Source organism: Piliocolobus tephrosceles, chromosome 8, assembly GCF_002776525.5.
Source record: "Piliocolobus tephrosceles isolate RC106 chromosome 8, ASM277652v3, whole genome shotgun sequence".
In the NCBI taxonomy this organism is placed as follows: Eukaryota; Metazoa; Chordata; class Mammalia; order Primates; family Cercopithecidae; genus Piliocolobus; species Piliocolobus tephrosceles.
In genome coordinates, this window is record NC_045441.1 from 21,752,279 (window position 1) to 21,771,200 (window position 18,922).

The 18,922-nt window shown below is 42.8% G+C and overlaps 1 pseudogene across 1 annotated transcript in view; it reads right to left on the bottom strand.

Annotated features, from left to right (window-relative positions):
- Nucleotides 1-18,922, bottom strand: part of LOC111523614 — a 28,614-nt pseudogene that overhangs the window by 6,512 nt on the left and 3,180 nt on the right. The window contains exons 2-4 of the transcript XR_003306893.1: nucleotides 9,259-9,289; nucleotides 7,747-7,876; nucleotides 280-371 (exon numbers count right to left, since the gene is read on the bottom strand). The product of XR_003306893.1 is annotated as a retinitis pigmentosa 9 protein-like (transcript). The remainder of the gene's footprint in view (nucleotides 1-279; nucleotides 372-7,746; nucleotides 7,877-9,258; nucleotides 9,290-18,922) is intronic.

Genomic DNA, 18,922 nt, shown 5'->3' on the forward strand with positions numbered 1-18,922 from the left:
ATCGAGACCATCCTGGCTAACACGGTTAAACCCCGTCTCTACTAAAAATACAAAAAAATTAGCCGGGAGAGGTGGCGGGCGCCTGTGGTCCCAGCTACTCAGGAGGCTGAGGCGGGAGAATGGCATGAACCCGGGAGGCGGAGGTTGCAGTGAGCTGAGATCGGGCCACTGCACTCCAGCCTGGGCGACAGAGCAAGACTCCGTCTCAAAAAAAAAAAAAAAAAAAAAAGATTCACCATCTCTGATTAAGGTAAAATGACATTGTATGGTTTTACTTACTACTATGAACTGTTCTAACGTTTGGTTGTCTTTGATAAAGAAAGGGCATTCTTTGTAGCCTGTTCGGTGACCGTACCGTTTGCAATGTCAACCTAAAAGCAAAGCAAAGGGGAAATATTTCTGCAAGATAAGAGTGTTTCACCTAAGTGAGATAAAGAATCAGTAGATTATATTAAAGTTTTTATTCATTAAACTCCAATTCTAAAAGAAAATGCAATCATGGATGAACCGTGTAAGGTCCCAGAAAAGACAGATAAACTAATTGCTTACCCAAGCATCCTTTAATCTTGTTGCTTTAGGAATTAATTTTCCAACACCAAGAAATTATGAAGCAATCCAATGAAAAGTACTGCAAAAGGTGAATTTTTTTTAGTGTGTCTCATTGTATTTTTCAAAGTATATATCTTCTATTAATCAAGTGGCTCTGAATCTCATTTATAAATTTAGTCACTAGAACAAATAGCTTCTTTCTCAGGTTGAGTCGACCTCTGTTCACATCCCTAACTTTTAAGTAAACAAAATCACAAGTTCTCTTAAAATGTTAATGTCATCAGAACCCTACTGCAACTTTACTTGCAGAAGAGGGAAACTGTCCTATTTAAAGAGGTTAACTATCAGAAGCAACAGAAGGTCCTGATGAGGAACTGGGCGGATAATAACAAGAGAATGCATATACATGCTCCAAGGCAACAAATTGCAGTCTTTATGGAATTTCAATGAGTGGACCTGGCATCAGGCATTGACATCTGAGAAAAAGGAAGCAGTGAGCAAAGCAAGAATGGATGAGATCCTTGTTACTTCTCTCACCTGTGCATATTCTCTCAGCACCAACTGGATGTGGTGTAAATCAGGACATCGTATGGGAATGGTGAATAAGACCCTGTGTTTGAATATTAAGCAATTCTAAGCAACTTGGTCAGGAAGCATGAAGAGGGATTTAAGTAAGTTCAGCCAAGTTTTGCTCTATGCTGGCAACTACAGAACACACGTAGTGACGGGGCAAGAAAAGTTTTTCCCTTTTTATTTTTATTTGAGGATTGAATGCAAGAATAAAGTTTGTGGATTTTCTTTTCTTTTTTTTTATTTTGGCGCGATCTCGGCTCACTGCAACCTCCGCCTCCTGGGTTCAAGCAATTCTCCTGCCTCAGCCTCCTGAGTAGCTGGGATTATAGATGCATGCCACCACACCCGGCTAATTTTTTATATTTTTGGTAGAGACAGGGTTTCGTCATGTTGGCCAAGCTGGTCTCGAACTCCTGACCTTGTGATCAGCCCGCCTCAGCCTTCCAAAGTGCTGGGATTACAGGTGTGAGCCACCGTGCCAGGCCTAAGTTTGTGGATTTCTATTGCTAGCCTGTGAGGTATCCCTATCCTTATCTCCCTCACCATTTAAAGTTTGGGGAAGAAGGACTACACTCTTTCAAACTAGTATCTGCCTTTATGGCAAAGCTGAAAGGATGTGAAATGCCATGGAACAAGGATTGATGTATAGATATCCAGAAGATACCATTTCCACTCAAAATCCTTTTATTATGGAAAGATGATCCCAGCTATTCAAAGTGTGGTCCATAGACCAGCAAATTCAACAATATGAGGAAGGTTGTTAGAAAAGCAGGGTATAGGACCCAACCCAGAAATACTGAATATCCAGTATTCAGTATTTTGGATATTCAAATACTGGATATTCAGTATTTCTGGGTTGGGCCTGATACAGACACATAACCTGAATTTTAAAATATTTACTGCTTATTTGTAGAAATATCAAAGTGGGAGAACCACTTTTCTAATTACCACTAAAATTGGTAAAATAAAAAACGTGTACATAGGTTTGTAATTACCTTAATAGTAATTACATTATACGCAAATGGATTAAACACTTCAGTCAAAAGGCAGAGATTTATAGAATGGATAAAAATGTTATCCGCCAGGTGCAGTGGCTCATGCCTGTAATCCTAACACTTTGGGAGGTCAAGGCAGGAGGACTGCTTGAGCCCAGGAGTTTGCAAATAGCCTGGGCAACAAGGTGAGACCCTGTCTCTACAAAAAATTTTTAAAAATTAGCCAGGCATGGTGGCTGGTGCCTGTGGTTCCAGGTACTCAGAAGGCTGAGGTGGGAGGATTGCTTGAGCCTGGGAGGTCTAGGCTGCAGTGCGCTGTGATTGTGCCACTGCACTCCACCCTGGGCAGCAGAGAGGCCCTGTCTCAAAAAAAAAAAAAAAAAAAAAAAGGAAAAATGCTATCCAAGCACCGGATATATAAGTGACACACTGTAGATTTAAAGACACAATTAGGTTGGCAGTAAACGGATGGTATTTTTACCATGTATTTTTAGTAACTACCAAAAATACAATGCAGTTACCCAAAGGGAACTAAAGCTGCTCCAATAATTTCAGACAAAATATACCATAAGACAAAAACTGTTAAGAGAGACAAAGAAGGACATTTTATATTGATAAAAGGGTCAATCCATCAAGAAGATACAACATTTATACGTATGTATGTAACCTAGCAAAAGAGGGCCAGATAGTTGAGACGCAAACTGACAGAATTGAAGGGGAAAACAGAACAATGTAACAATAGGCCGGTTACGGTGGCTCACACCTGTAATCCCAGGACTTTGGGAGGATAAGTCCCGCGGATCACGAGTTCAGGAGATGGAGACCCATCCTGGCTAACACGATGAAACCCTGTCTCTATTAAAAGTACACACAAAAAATTAGCCGGACGTGGTGGTGCCTGTAGTCCCAGCTACTCAGAGGCTAAGGCAGGAGAATGGCATGAACCTGGGAGGCAGAGCTTGCAGTAAGTGGAGATCACACCACTGCACTCTATCCCAGGCAACAGAGCAAGACTCCATCTCAAAAAAAAGAACAATAACAATAATAGAGATTTCAATACTTTCCATTCAATAATGGATACAACAACTAGAGAGAAGATCAGCAATGAATCACAAGACTTGAGCAACAATATAAATCAACTGAACCTAACAGATATTTATGAAACACTCTACCACCCAACAATAGAGTAAACACTTTTTGAAGTCAACATGGAACATTATCCAGAGACCCTATATTAGGCCATAACACAAGAATTAATATAATTAAAAGGATTTAAACCATACAGAGTATATTCTCCAACTAGGATGGACTCAAATTACAAAGCAACAATATAAGGAAATTTGAAGAATCCAATATATAGAGACTGAATAACACAAGTGTAACCAATCCATGAGTCAAAGGGGATGTTAGAAAATTAAAACACAACAGGCAGCTGTAATCCCAGCACTTTGGAAGGCCAAGGCGGGAGGATCACCTGAGGTTTGGAGTTTGAGACCAGACTGATTAACATGTAGAAACCCTGTCTCTACTAAAAATACAAAATTAGCCAGGCATAGTGGTCCATGCCTGTAATCCCAGCTACTTGGGAAGGCTGAGGCAGGAGAATCGCTTGAACCTGGGAGGCGGAGCTTGCGGTGAGCCGAGATGGTGCCATTGTACTCCAGCCTCGGCAACAAGAGGGAAACTCCGTCTCAAAAAAACGAACAAACAAGCAAGCAAAGAACACACAACATATCAAAATTTACACAATGCCGATAAAGTAGTGGTTAAAAGAAAATTTATAGCTTCTAATTCTTATAATAGAAGAAAGGTCTCAATCAATAATCTAGGTTTTTATCATAAAAATCAGGAAAAAGAGTAACCCAGATCAAAGATAAGCAGAATAAGGAAAGAATAAATGATGCCATTGCTAGACCTCAAAAACATGCTAAATGAAAAGAGTCAGATCACTTACATATGTCCAGAAAAGCCAAATTCACTAAGAGAGTAGATTAATTGTTGCCTAGGGCTATCAATGGGTATGAACTGGAAATGGGTTGAGAGATCTTAAGGTGGGGGGTAGGGATGAAAATGTTCTAACATTTATGATGATGGTTGCACACACTTGGTAGTTACTAAACGTCACTGCATTACACATTTATTTAAGGGTGATTTTGAGGGCATCCAAAATAAACCACAAAAAAACTTTTTTTAAGAAGCCATAAACACAGAAGGACTGGGAAACCATAAAAGAGTCACATACAAAAAAATGTGGGATGTTATAATGCAGATAGATGAATAATAAAAGAAAAGCAGATCCCAGAAAACTGAAGTCTAAGGCAGCAGAGGGTAGAATCTGAGAACTGACTCAGTTTCTACTTGCAGAACCTCCAAAGCTCAGCAATTGGCAGCACCAGATACCTCTGGAGGTGAAGGGGCAGTTAAAATAAGGAGGATTGGTTAAATGTCCATAGGCAGTTCTCCTTGGTCTGGGCAGAAGTTTGTTTAGTATGTGGAAAACGTATAACAGAAAGTCTCTGGCCACGGAGACGTCAGGTGGATCTAAAGGAAGTTGTTGCAACAGACACAAAGGATCATACGAATGAATGGAAAACCAATGACAGATTTCCCAGACTCCCTCCACTCAGCTCCCAGAACACTCACAGCATGGCTTTCCCTTCCATGTGTGAACCTTCTGTGGGAAAATACAAGCCACCCAAAGAAGAAAAACCAATAGATAACTGAACTCAGATGTTCCCCAACCAATTACCTAGAAAATCACCCTGCAATGGGGGATCAACAAGCCCTACTCAGGCACTTAGGGCTACCAATCAACTTTTCATCTCTCACTAAAAAACAAGAATACTGTGGCAGCCACTCTCTAAAAAGTCCCTAATTAATAATTGCTGATCCCTAAAAAGAACACCCTTGTGTAGTCCCTGCTACCCTGAATAGGGCTAACTGCTGTAAGGATAGTACCTATCTGAAGAATAGAACTGCAGACACAGAGGTGAGGAAATAATTTTTAAAATTCGTAAAATTGAGACCTGCATTCCAGATTGAAAGGGCTCACCATTGTGAAATTGTAGAACACCAGGAATGAGAAGATGCTATAAACTTCCAGAGAAGAAAAATAAAAAACAAAGCAATAATAAAGGCCTTATGAAAAGATCAAAAATTGGAATTACTTTGGACTTCCCAATAGCTATTCTAGAAAATCAAGAAAATGAAGCAATGCCTTCAAAATCTAAAGGAAGCTAACTTTTAACTTAGAATTTGATATCCTGGCAAATTAAAAAACATAAAATGAAAATTCCAGGGGCCGGACATGGTGGCTCATGCCTGTAATCCCAGCACTTTGGAAGGCTGAGGTGGGTGGATTGCTTGAGCCCAGGAGTTTGAGACCAGCCTGGGCAACATGGTGAAACCCCATTTCTACAAAACATACAAAAATTAGCTGGGTGTGGTGGCACACACTGGTAGTCCCAGCTACTCGGGAGGCTGAGACAGGAGAATCGCGTGAACCCGGGAGGGGGAGGATGAAGGGAGCCGAGATTGCACCATTGCACTCCACCTGGGCAATAACAGTGAAACTCCGTCTCAAAAAAAAAAAAAAAATTAGTCAGGCGTGGTGGTGCATGCCTGTAGTACTAGCTACTTGGGAGGATGAGAAATGGGATGATCACTTGAGTCTAGGAGGTCGAGGCTGCAGTGAACCAAGATGGTACCACAGCACTCCAGGCTGGGCAACAGAGCAAGACCCTGTCTCAAAAAAAAAAAAAAAATCTACCTCCTATAAACCCATTTGGAAGGAAATTGCTCTAGGATTCATTATACCGTAAGAACAGAATATAGTAACAAAGAACATTCCAGATACAGGAAAATAGGTGATCCAACACAAGAGAGAAGCTAAAGGAACCTGCAGAATGATGGTGTCTTATTCAACTTGGGCTGACATAATAACAGTGCTGTGTGCCAGGTGGCCTAAACAACAGAAATTGATTTTCTCAGCTCTGGAGGGTTGGAATCTGAGTTCCACGTCCCAGCAAGGTACCTCTGTGGTGAGTGCTTTCTTCCTAACTTGAGATGGCAGCCCTCTTACTTTTTCTTCACATGGCACAAGGGGGTGGGGGTAGGACAGGACAGAGAGAGAGTGAGAGCGAGAACGAGAATGCGTATATGAGCCTGGGCCTGCCCAAGAGTGATCTCTAGTACTTCTTCTTTGAAAGGGCACCAATCATGTCATGAGGGCCCTAACCTCATGATCTCATTTAACCTCAATTAATTCACAAGGCCCAATCTCAAAATGTCATCACATTAGAGATGAGGGCTTCATCATTCGAATTATGGGGAGAACCCAAACATTCAGTCCATCACATATTGGTCAAGGGAGATGCCTGGATGATAAGCATGGGAGTAGCCACCTTCAGTAAGATGAAATTGACAGAACATCTCAAGTATATGCATTGAAGGTCTTAAGTTTGAAGCTTGGAAAAATGTTGAGGTTGAATTAGAGATCAGTACATGTAAGGAAAAACAGTAATAATAATAACAAAAGCTAAAAAACAATAAATACAGAACACATTTTGAGCGGACACATTTCGCAAGATACAGCTCACCTCTGGTCATAATCATAGTAAATACCAAAGACTTATGTTACTAAGTTTATGATATAATAATTACTGGGAAAATGAGATATAGAAGGGTACACATGTGTGGTGAGAGCAGGAGATAGAACTACATACTCATCTTCCACTGGACAGAGGCAACAGAAAATGGCCAAACCTGAAAAATCATGGAGCAACAATGCAACTATGAGGTTAAGATGTGGAGATAAACATCAAAACAACCAACTTAACAAGCTCAACTCTTTGGAAGAGTGATTTTTTTTTTCTTCAAGATGAAGTCTCACTCTGTCTCCAGGCTGGAGTGCAAGTGGTGTGATCTCAATTCACTGCAACCTCTGACTCCCTGGTTCAAGTGATTCTCCTGCCTCAGCCTCCTGAGTAGCTGGGATTACAGTCACGTGCCACCATGCCTAGCTAATTTTTGTATTTTTGGTAGAGACGGGGTTTCATCATGTTGGCCAGGATGGTCTCGATCTCCTGACCTCATGATCCACCCGCCTCAGCCTCCCAATGGAAGAGTGATTTCGTACCCTCTGGAATGCGTTAACTGCTTTGGAGGGGCAGGGCATGTGCACAGAGAGTTCTACCTGTGTAGACCCATCCTCCCATGGTAGCTTCTCTCAGTTACATGGACAAAGCACCACTGATAGAGAGCACCCAACAGAAGCAAGACCCAAAAAAACCCGTCCTCTAATGCATCCCTCACTCCTATGGCATTTCCACCACAGAAAGTCCTTTCTATTACAGGAATAATACCAAAGAGTTTACTCCCAAGGCAGTGACAGTCCTAAGTAAAGACTGCTGGACTTGGAATCAGGAACTCTACAGTCAAAGCTTTGCTCTACGTCTTCCCCGGGACCACTTACTGACATGCACACATCTGTTTCCTTATCTAGAAGACGGAGAACATGCCGTGGCTATAAGAGGGCGGTGGTGAGAACAAGTTAAATAAAAGAAGTAAACATGGTTTGCAAATTGCGGCGTGTAAGTTGCATGGATTAGGGAAACTCTCCCACACTCACACTGCATAACTCTGACTTCTTTCCCCAGTGGCATCCAAAATCCTTTAGTTGGTGCATGAGCCAGAAATTCCCTGGTATGTTCATTGCCTGGTACACCTGGTATACAATCTTCTGGCTTAGCCTCATCTTCCTAAACAAAGGGAACAAGGTGTAAACAGCATGGCAAGGGAGTGACGGGATTCTCTCCTGCTTCCCTTGGAGTCACCCTCACCTGGCTTTTTCCTGGGCTGTGGGTGCCAAGGTCATCTTAATTACCCCTCAAAACTAGAAAGAAAGACAGTTACACTAGATCAAAAAAACAGGAAACAAATGTACCAGAAGAACTACAGCAAAAACAATGTAGCTGTTCTTAGAGAAGTTACTGGTGAAGCAAAAAAAATCTGTCCTTATATAGCAATGACTGGTGAGCTCCAAATTTTGATGTAAATTAGATTCTAAGGTTTTTTAAAAAAAGGTTTCACTACCTCAAAATGTAGAATGAAGCAAGATATATGAATTAAAGTAAACCAGGCTTCCTGGAATAACAGGGCATGTTAGGCTAGAATAGCTTATTATACCCTGAAGGCCCCTGTCATGTTTTACAGTCACAAGCATGCTGTAATTTTTTTCAAGTTTCCATGAATATTAAACTTCAATAGAAGGATGGTTTTCAAGAATCTTTTTTTTTTTTTTTTTTGAGACAGAGTCTTGTTCTGTCATCCAGGCTGGAGAGTAGCAGTGCAATGTAGGTCCACTGCAACCTCCATCTCCCAGGTTCAAGAGATTCTTGTGCCTTAGATTCCTGAGTAGCTGGAATTACAGATGTGTACTACCACGTCCAGCTAATTTTTTTTTTTTTTGTATTTTTAATAGAGACAGTGTTTTGCTATGTTGCCCAGGCTGATTGTGAACTCTTGACCTTAGGTGGTCCACCTGCCTCAGCCTCCCAAAGTGCTTGGATTATAGGCATGTGCCATTGTGCTTGGCAAAGAATCTTTCTTCATTGAGAGTTATGAAACAGCAAGTTTTCTTTGCTGTGGCCTGGCACTCTAAGTCTCCCTCGTGCGCACACACCCTGGTGCTGTGGCCAGGGAGCTGCAGGAAGGATACCTGCACCGGGGAGCTGGACTGGATGAGCTGTCAGGTCTCTTCGGAGTTTACTGCTCTCTGAGCTGCTGATACTCAAGAAACCAACACATGATGGACTGAGGGACTGAGCCAAGCAAGGCTCAAGAAAAGGAGGCAGCTGAGCTTAAATATGCTGTCTCCAGTCAGAGAGAAGAGGGCCATGGCCAAGGAACCCATGTAGGCCTGCATTAGTTCCTCAGGAAAGGGAAACATGGCTGATTAAATTTCCATAAAGGCAGAGGTTTGTGACAACACTAAAAATTATGACCCCTCAGTCAGCTGCAGGAAAGAAACAGACTTTTCATAAAAGGGTACTTAAATGTCATGCAACCATTTTTCATAACAAGTTACTGAGTCTGTAAGTATGTCTAGTGGAATAACCAACAGTACAAACTTCACACTAACCTTGATAAGCCCAGGAGGAGGTTTTTCATAACTGGAAAACAAAAAACAAAACCATCAACTATTTTAATGGGAACATAACATACTTTTATGAACAAAAGGCAGCAGCCAGGTCAGAATAAAAAGGATATTCTTAGTGAAAATTCAAAACTACATTTACTATATTATATCTAAAACAGTTAACAAAATATGCTCAGCATTCCGGATCACATATAAATAAACTGATGAGATAACACATCCTGCAGAGATCCAGAAATTATGTTCATTGAAATAGCTAACGTCTCTCAGCACAATTATCTTATTTGGAGGAGAAAGGAAAGCAAGAGGTTGCAGGGAGAATATGAGGTGAGAAGACCGTGGGTATTCTGGTTCCAAAACATCACTGTGTTTTTCTCAGGTTACTGACCTAGCATAACATCCACGTACTCAACAGTGAACAGGCTCCTGGGGGAAACGGGTGCAATCTGTTCCAGCACAGCGTGGGTGGCACAGTGGAGGATGCACAGAGCTACATGGACAGGCCTGTCCCAGAGGCACCCTCGCCCATGGGCCTGCAACACCAGCTCCAATTCCGCCCGCTCGCCCGCCTGCCTACCAGATTTACAAATGTTGAGGCCAGGACACAGCACCCCAAAAATGACTGCAGAGCACCAGAATATGCCACCCTAAAATATGCCTCGTTGGCATATGTTAATTATTTCAAGCTGATTACTTTGAGAAACTAGACAAGGAGTAGCCCTGAAAAGCTGCCATTTTGTAAGAGAAATTTACATTGATTATATAAAGGAAATTTACATTAGTAATAAAGGAGTTTGTATCAGGAAAAGAGCTGCTCCTAGACAAATTTTATTACATGAAAGACTTTTATCTACATAAAAAGGCAAACTTTATTCACCATGTTTCCTCCCCCATCCTCCCATAATTTATCTCTACCCCTCCTCCAGAAGCCCCAATCCCCTGTTCCTTTCTGCAGCTGAGGATGCTATGTAAGGTTCCTCTGGTGCTTCTTTGAGTCTCATATTTTTGTGGGACCCCCATGCATAGACATGTAATTAAGATTTTTTTTCCTCCTGTTAATCTGTCTTATGTTCATTTAATTGGTGGCCTAGACAAATAATTTAGAAGGGTGTAGGGAAGCCATTTTTCCTCCCCCCACACAGACAGGTATTACCCGGGAAGAGGAGAACACTTCTCCTCTCTGTGTTAGGCGGCACCTGCCACCAGAGATTGGCCAGGACTTCCTTATTTCCATCCAGGGACTGAACCTGAGGGAGACCCAGAATGCTGAGCACGCGAAGTCTGTATTTGGGACAGGCGGGGAGATGGGAAGGAAATTCTGCAGGCGAGGAATTTGTGCACTCAAAGAGCAACTTGGGCTCTTAAGAGGGATTCGCACCCCCCAACAAAAGTAAGACAAATATTTGTAGCTCAGATCTGTGCCTTAACCCTCTAAACCTACAAGGAAGGACTCATTTTAATACTTCAGAATGGTTGCAAAGTATAGGAACACTTAATGATTTAATGTTCTCTTCATCCTGACCCATTCCTTCTGAACTGATTTTAGAGACCCTTTTGGAACACAGTAAATATTGGAGGAGGGAGGGATTAGGGAGAACAGACTAAGGAAAAAGTGAAATGCTTTCCTTTCCATTCGCCTCCAAGCTGTCAGAGAAAAGGACTTTGCCAGAGTACGGAGGAGAAATGGCACAGGTCGCTACAGCAAGAAAGATTTCCCTTTGGCTTCCTCTGTGGACACTGTCAAAGGACTCCTCTCACCCTCACAATCACTGATCCATGGACTAGGAGAACCTACTCCACAAAGATTACACAGTAAACAACTGGGTAGTAGCGGAATTAGCTTTTCAGGTATGATACAGTGCTTTTCCAAAGTAAATACTTAAAATATTTTCTAATGGAAAGCTGTGGTGTGTCATAAGCAAGAATAATGGTAAGATGATACAGTCCACCTGCAGCCATTCTTTAGAGGTGTTAATACTATGCCTTGGCCACTCATGCCTGTCATCCCAACACTTTGGGAAGCTGAGACAAGAGGATCACTTGAGGCTAGGAGTTTGCCATCAGCCTGGGCAACATAGCAAGACCCCATCTCTACAAAATAAAAAATTAAAGGGCCGGGTGCAGTGGCTAACACCTGTAATCCCAGCACTTTGGGAGGCTGAGGCGGGTAGATCACGAGGTCAGGAGATCAAGACCATCCTGGCTAACATGGTGAAACACCGTCTCTACTGAAAATACAAAAAATTAGCTGGGCGTGGTGGCGGGTGCCTGTAGTCCCAGTTACTCGGGAGGCTGAGGCAGGAGAATGGCGTGAACGCGGGAGGGAGAGCTTGCAGTGAGCCGAGATCGCACCACTGCACTCCAGCCTGGGTGACAGAGCAAGACTCTGTTTCAAAAATAATAAATAAATAAATAAAAATGTAAAAATATTATGCCTTATGCACAGAGGCCTAAGAAAGTTTGGAAGGGAGGTGGTAAAGTCTATGAAAATATCCAATAATCCAACAAATAATTATTTTTGCCACAGGAGCTGAACAAACAACATATGGCCAAACTAAGTTCCAAATTCCTGAAAAATATGTAACTATTTTGCCCAGTTGGAAAAGGAATACGATAGAACTGCACATTCTGAATTCTATTATTATTTGCAATGGCATTTCCTAAATGGTCCATTTTACAACTGTTCCCACCAGTTTAAGGGGGGCTGATGCTTTTTTCCCCGGGGCTAAACAATTCATTAGTTTATGTAGCAGATTAAGATATTTCCAAAGTTTAAAACAATATTCAGCCAGGCATGGTGGCTCACACCTGTAATCCCAGCACTTTGGGAGGCTGAGGTGCATGGATCACTTGAGGTCAGGAGTTAAAGACCAGCCTGACCAACATGGTGAAACCCCATCTTTACTAAAAATACAAAAATTAGCTGGGAATGGTGGCACACACCTGTAGTCCCAGCTACCAGGGAGGCTTAGGCTGGAGAATCATTTGAACCCGGGACATTGAGGTTGCAGTGAGCTGAGGTCACAACCACTGCACTCCATCCTGGGCAACAGGGCAAGACTCCATTTCAGAAAACAAAAACAAAACAAAACAAAACAAAAAAAATTTAGCAAATGAAAACACCTCAGGCTCTTATTAACTACTTTAAAAATACAAAATAAATCATAGGCCACTACTATTTGATGCAAAAGTAATACTTATGCTAATATTAACTACTAATTTAGCAAAAATTATTACAATATGGCTACATAGGAAGGATGGAGACAAGGGTAGTAAAACAACTAAAATCTTACCTACTCTGTCCTCAGTTGAATAGCTGTAGGAGACCAGAATATGCTACCTCAAAGTACACCTTTTTGGTTAAGGATCATTTTGAAAAACAGTAGACACAGGGGAATCTCTGAAAAGACAGCAGAAGTCACCCTTTTGTAAGAGAAATGTTCATCAATAAAGGAAATCTCCATTTCAGGCGAGATCTTTTTTTTTTTTTTAAGATGGGGTCTCTCTCTGTCACCCAAGCTGGAGTGCAGTGGCTTGATCTCTGCTAACTGCAACCTCTGCCTCCCAGTTCAAGCGATTCTCCTGCCTCAGTCTCCTGAGTAGCTGGGATTACAGGTACATGCCACCACACCCGGATAATTTTTTTTGTTTTTAGTAGAGACAGGGTTTCAGCATGTTGCTCAGGCTCGTCTCGAACTCCTGACCTCATGATCTGCTCGCCACAGCCTCTCAAAGTGCTGGGATTACAGGCATGAGCCACCGCACCTGGCCACAAGTGAGACCCTTTCTATACAAGAAAGAGAAAAATGTCTCTCAATCACAAGAGAATGCTAACAATGGAGAAAGCACAGACACAAACCTGCATAACAAACCTTAACTTTATTTATTATACTTTTCTTGGTCACTATCCCATAGCTCAGTTCCCCCATATCTTTCTTTCTTTGATTTAGCTGAACATGGTATTTAAGCCTGAATCCAAAACTACTTCTTTGAGATTTTTCATTTCACTGGGTATCTCCCACGTATATAGAACATATACATGGTAATAAACTTTTGCTTGTTTTTTTCCGCCTGAACCTTCCGCCTGCCAGGTTCAAGCGATTCTCCCGCCTCAGCCTCTTAAGTAGCTGGGATTACAGGCATGTACCACTAGGCCCGAGTAATTTTGTATTTTTAGTAGAGACAGGGTTTCTCCATGTTGGTCAGGCTGGTCTCAAACTCCTGACCTCAGGTGATCCACCTGCCTCAGTCTCCCAAAGTGCTGGGAGTACAGGCGTGAGCCACTGTGCCCGGCAATGTTTTATTATTATTATTATCATTATTATTATTATTAACCTTCTGTTACAGGGACCCTGGACCTTAGAAGAGTGGAAGGAAAAAAAATTTTCCCCTTAAATAGGTAATGTCCATTATGGAATCAAAAAGGGCAATATAAGGCTGGGCAGGGGGGGCTCATGCCTGTAATCCTAGCACTTTGGGAGGCCAAGGTGGGAGGAATCCTTAAGTCCAAAACCAGCATGGGCAACACAGCTAGACCCTCTTTCAAAAAACCAGGAAGGAAGGGAGGAAGGGAGGAAGGGAGGAAGGAAGGGAGGGAGGGAGGGAGGGAGAAAGGGAGGAAGGGAAAAAGGGAGGGATGGAAGGAGGGAAGGTGGGAAAGAAACAAAGACAAGAAACATGATTTTAAAATAAACAGTTACGGCCAGGCATGGTGGCTCATGCCTGTAATCCCAGCATTTTCGGAGGCTGAGGCGGGTGGATCACAAGGTCAGGAGATCGAGACCATCCTGGCTAACATGGTGAAAACCTGTCTCTACTAAAAATACAAAAAATTAGCCAGGCATGGTGGTGGGTGCCTGTAGTCTCAGCTACTTGGGAGGCTGAGGCAGAAGAATAGCATGAACCTGGGAGGCGGAGCTTGCAGTGAGCTGAGATTGCACCACTGCACTCCAGCCTGGGTGACAGAGCGAGACTCTGTCTCAAAACAATAACAACAACAATAATAATAATAATAATAAAATAAGCAGTTACTTTCCAGATGAAAAAACTAAGAGTTTCCTCACAGAAATCTTGATGGGGGAGAGGGGTGCAGAGAATCTACAGGGTAACTGGGGTCTCAAACCACAATTTTTAAAAATTAGCCTTTCATTGTGAGTTCACTTGGGTCAAGAAAAAAAAAGCCTTTGGTACTATTCTGTTGCGGGAAGTCAGGGACCCTGAACGGAGGGACCGGCTGAAGCCATGGCAGAAGAACATAAATTGTGAAGATTTCATGGACATTTATTAGTTCCCCAAATTAATACTTTTATAATTTCTTATGCCTGTCTTTACAGCAATCTCTGAACATAAATTATGAAGATTACATGGACACTTATCACTTCCCCAATCAATACCCTTGTGATTTCCTATGCCTGTCTTTAATCTCTTAATCGCGTCATCTTCGTAAGCTGAGGAGGATGTACGTCGCCTCAGGACCCTGTGATGATTGCAGTAACTACACAAATTAATTGTAGAGCATGTGTGCTTGAACAATATGAAATCTGGGCACCTTGGAAAAAGAACAGCAATGTTCAGGGAACAAGAGAGATGGCCTTGGACTCTGACTGCCGGAAAGCCAGGTGGAACAGAGCCATATTTCTCTTCTTTCAAAAGCAAATAGGAGAAATATCGCTGAATTCTTTTTCTCAGCAAGGAACATCCCTGAGAAAGAGAATGTGCCCCTGAGGGCATAGGATTTCCTCATAGGATGAGGAAATTCCCGCCTAATAAATTTTGGTCAGACAGGTTGTCTGCTCTCAAACCCTGTCTCCTGATAAGATGTTATCTATCAATGACAATGCGTGCCTGAAACTTCATTAGTAATTTAAATTTTGCCCCATCCTGTGGTCCTGTGATCTCACCCTGCCTCCATTTGCTTTCTGATATTTTATTACCTTGTGAAGCATGTGATCTCTGTGACCCACACCCTATTTGTACACTCCCTCCCCTTTTGAAAATCACTAATAAAAACTTGCTGGTTTTATGGCTCGGGGAGCATCACGGAACGTGCCGACATGTGATGTCTCCCTCAGACATCCAGCTTTAAAATTTCTCTCTTTTGTACTCTTTCCCTTTGTTTCTCAAACCAGCCAAGACACTTAGGGAAATAGAAAAGAACCCACGTTAAATATCGGGGGTGGGGTCTCCCCCAATACTATTTGATTAAACAGTTTAAATTACATGAAGTATTACTTTGGAATGAATAACATTTGATTTAAAAGTAAACAAGTCTCTGAACTAGCCAAAGGAAACATACTGACTGTCCAGTCAGTTGTAAATCTTTGAAACTAGAAAATCCCAGTGCTCTGATAATCTTAGTTCATTTTATGCTGATATAACAGAATACCTGAGACTGGGCAATTTACAAGGAACGGAGATTTATTTCTTACAGTTCTGGAGGCTAGAAAGTCCAAGGTCAAGGGGCTACCATCTGGCAGGGGATTTCTTTGCTTCATCATTCCATAGCAGAAGGCAGAAGAGCAAGAGACAGCATGGGTGGTGGTGGAGGGCAAACTCATGTTTTTATCAGAAACCCACTCCAGCAATAATTAATCCACTCTTGAGATAACAGCACCTATCCATTTATAAGGGCAGAGCTGGCTGGGTGTGGGGGCTCACACCTGTAATCCCATGACTTTGGGAGGCTGAGGCGGGTGGCTCTCTAGGTCAAGAGATTGAGACCATCCTGGTCAACATGGTGAAACCCTATCTCTACTAAAAATACAAAAATTAGCTGGGCGTGGTGGCGTATGCCTATAGTCCCAGCTACTCAGGAGGCTGAGGCAGGAGAATCGCTTGAACCTGGGAGGCGGAAGTTGCAGTGAGCCGAGATCATGCCACTGCACTCCAGTCTGGCGACACAGTAAGAATTCATCTCAAAAAACAAACAAACAAAAAAAAAGGGCAGAGCCCTCCTGACATAATCACATCTTAAAAGTCCTCTCAACACTGTTACATTGGGTATTAAATTTCAATAAATGAACTTTTTGAGACAAGAGTTTCACTTTGTTGCCCAGTCTGAAGTGCAGGCCTGATCACAGTTCATTGCAGCCTCAACCTCTCAGGCTCAAGTGGTCCTTCTACCTCAGCCTTCTACCTGTAGCTGGGACTACAGGTGCACACTACCATACCCAGCTAATCTTTATTTTTATTGGAGAGATGAGGTCTCGATATGTTGGCCAGGCTGGTCTCAAACTCTTGGGCTCAAGCAATCCGCCCACCCAGGCCTCTCAAAATGCTGGGATTACAGGCATGAGCCACTATGCCCAGCTCTCCAATACATCAACTTCAAAGACACATTCAAACCATAGCAGAAGTAAACATCTGGTTTTACTAGTTTATAGGTCTATATTACTTAGCTGGTAGGTTCCATCTTTTTTTTTTTTTTGAGACGGAGTCTCGCTCTGTCGCCCAGGCTGGAGTGCGATAGCGTTATCTCGGCTCACTGCAAGCTCCGCCTCCCAGGTTCACGCCATTCTCCCGCCTCAGCCTCCCGAGTAGCTGGGACTACAGACGCCTGCCACCTCGCCTGGCTATTTTTTTGTATTTTTTAGTAGAGATAAAAAATTACCGTGTTAGCCAGGATGGTCTCCATCTCCTGACCTCGTGATCCGCCCGTCTCGGCCTCCCAAAGTGCTGGGATTACAGGTTTGAGCCACCGTGCCCGGCCTGGTTCCATCTTATCATTTGCAAAAGTAGGTTATAATCTCTCTGCTGTCTAGGAGCTACAAAATAAACACATGGTATTAACCACTGTGTGGCATCCTACAGCTAAATATACTGAGCGTCGGGCAGGGCCAGACCCTGCCTGCAGTTAGGCTAGAGAAAGATCTTTAAATATCTGTCTTCCATGGGAGACCAAGAGCACTACCTGTTGACTTGAAAGGGCCGAAATGCCCAGTAATGTGGATGCCCACAACACAGGGTCTCTATCCTGCAACCATTGCCCTGTTAAAGTGAAAAGTCATTCACCTCTTGGGCCACCAAAAAGTAGGCTAGACTCCACCAAAAAAAAAATGCATTTTGTATCCAATCTCCCAGAATTCTGATCATGAAGGATTTCAACTCGAGGACCTTTCCTTACATGACCCATATAGCATAGGTCACAAAAGGTGCCTGTGACAGAAACAAACGGTTGACTGAGTGAACATCACATTTATGTCAACCCAAAGAAAAAGCAGAAGGCAAAATTAATGTCAGTAGAGAGTTTATTTGAGCCAAATTTGAGGACTGCAAGCTGGGAGTATCAATTTAAGTTGTCCAGAATATACACTCCTGGGTGGTAGCCCTCAAACTTGGCCCAAATGAACTCTATACTTAAATTAATTTAGCTACAGTTTTTTCCTTTGGGTCAAAATATCTGGCATAGTCAGCAGAATAGGTCCATCCCTCCACCACTGCCCAGTGTTTCTCTCTGAAAGCGGCACTCAGCATGAACTCCTATCTCTCACTTTCCTAAGTTAGGGGATCAGGATGTTTAATTTGCTTTGGTTTGGGGCCACAGTCTTGTTGCACTGTGACCCTTGATTATGGAAATTGTGCTTGTTTCATCCTGGACCAACCTCTCTTGGAGTCCCTTTCCCTAATTTATGAGCGTGAATGCTTCCCTCCGAAGATTAAAGGCACTCAAAGGCACTTGCTCCCTCTGGCCCATTAGGGAACTCTAAATAATTAGAGACTTGGTGAGGTGCCAGGACTTTGTCCATAACATTCAGTGGCCTTACAGGGTTTCCTCTGTGAGAATATCTGTACCCTCTCACTCTACCAGTGAGTACGCATAAAGGCTGGTCATCTTGCATTTGTGAGCCCTCTGTGACCCTTAGGGGATTCAGTTTCTGAGGCATGTAAGAGAGGAGACCTGACTCAGTGGTGACACACTGAAGTGATATACTCACAAGCAGCACATTTAGGCCCAAAACACTGCCCAGAGTCATGATTGATTCAGGTCTCTAAATTATGGGTAACAAATCATCCAGGTCTGAGGACTCCCCAAGGAGGCAGCCTCCCTTAGAGACACCAGCTGGTTTTATGTGCAACACCTGCTTAGTTTCATCTTTGCACACACTGGCCTACATGACTCGAGAGGACCCCAATTATGATGGCCAATATTGGGGGTCCTTTGAAATGCCTAAAGTAATTCAATTTTCTGCACAATTGGGAAAAGCTGGGTTTAGAACCAGACAAATTAAATGGGAGATCTCCTTTCTGTTTGTCCTGGCTGAAATCTGATCGTAAGAGACACAAAAAAATTGTTTTAAAGAGCTCTGTGGTCGGCCGGGCACAGTGGCTCAAGCCTGTAATCCCAGCACTTTGAAAGGCTGAAGCGGGTGGATCACGAGGTCAGGAGTTAAAGACCAGCCTGACCAACATGGTGAAACGCCATCTCTACTAAAAATACAAAAACTAGCCGGCCGTGGTGGCACACGCTTATAATCCCAGATATTCTGGAGTCTGAGGCAGGAGAATCACTTGAACCTGGGAGGCGGAGGTTGCAGTGAGCTGAAATCGTGCCACTGCGCTCCAGCCTGGGTGACAAAGTGAGACTCCGTCTCAAAAAAACAAAAAAAAAAAAGCTCTCTGGTTACAGTCAGCTGCCTAATTAAAGGCTGAT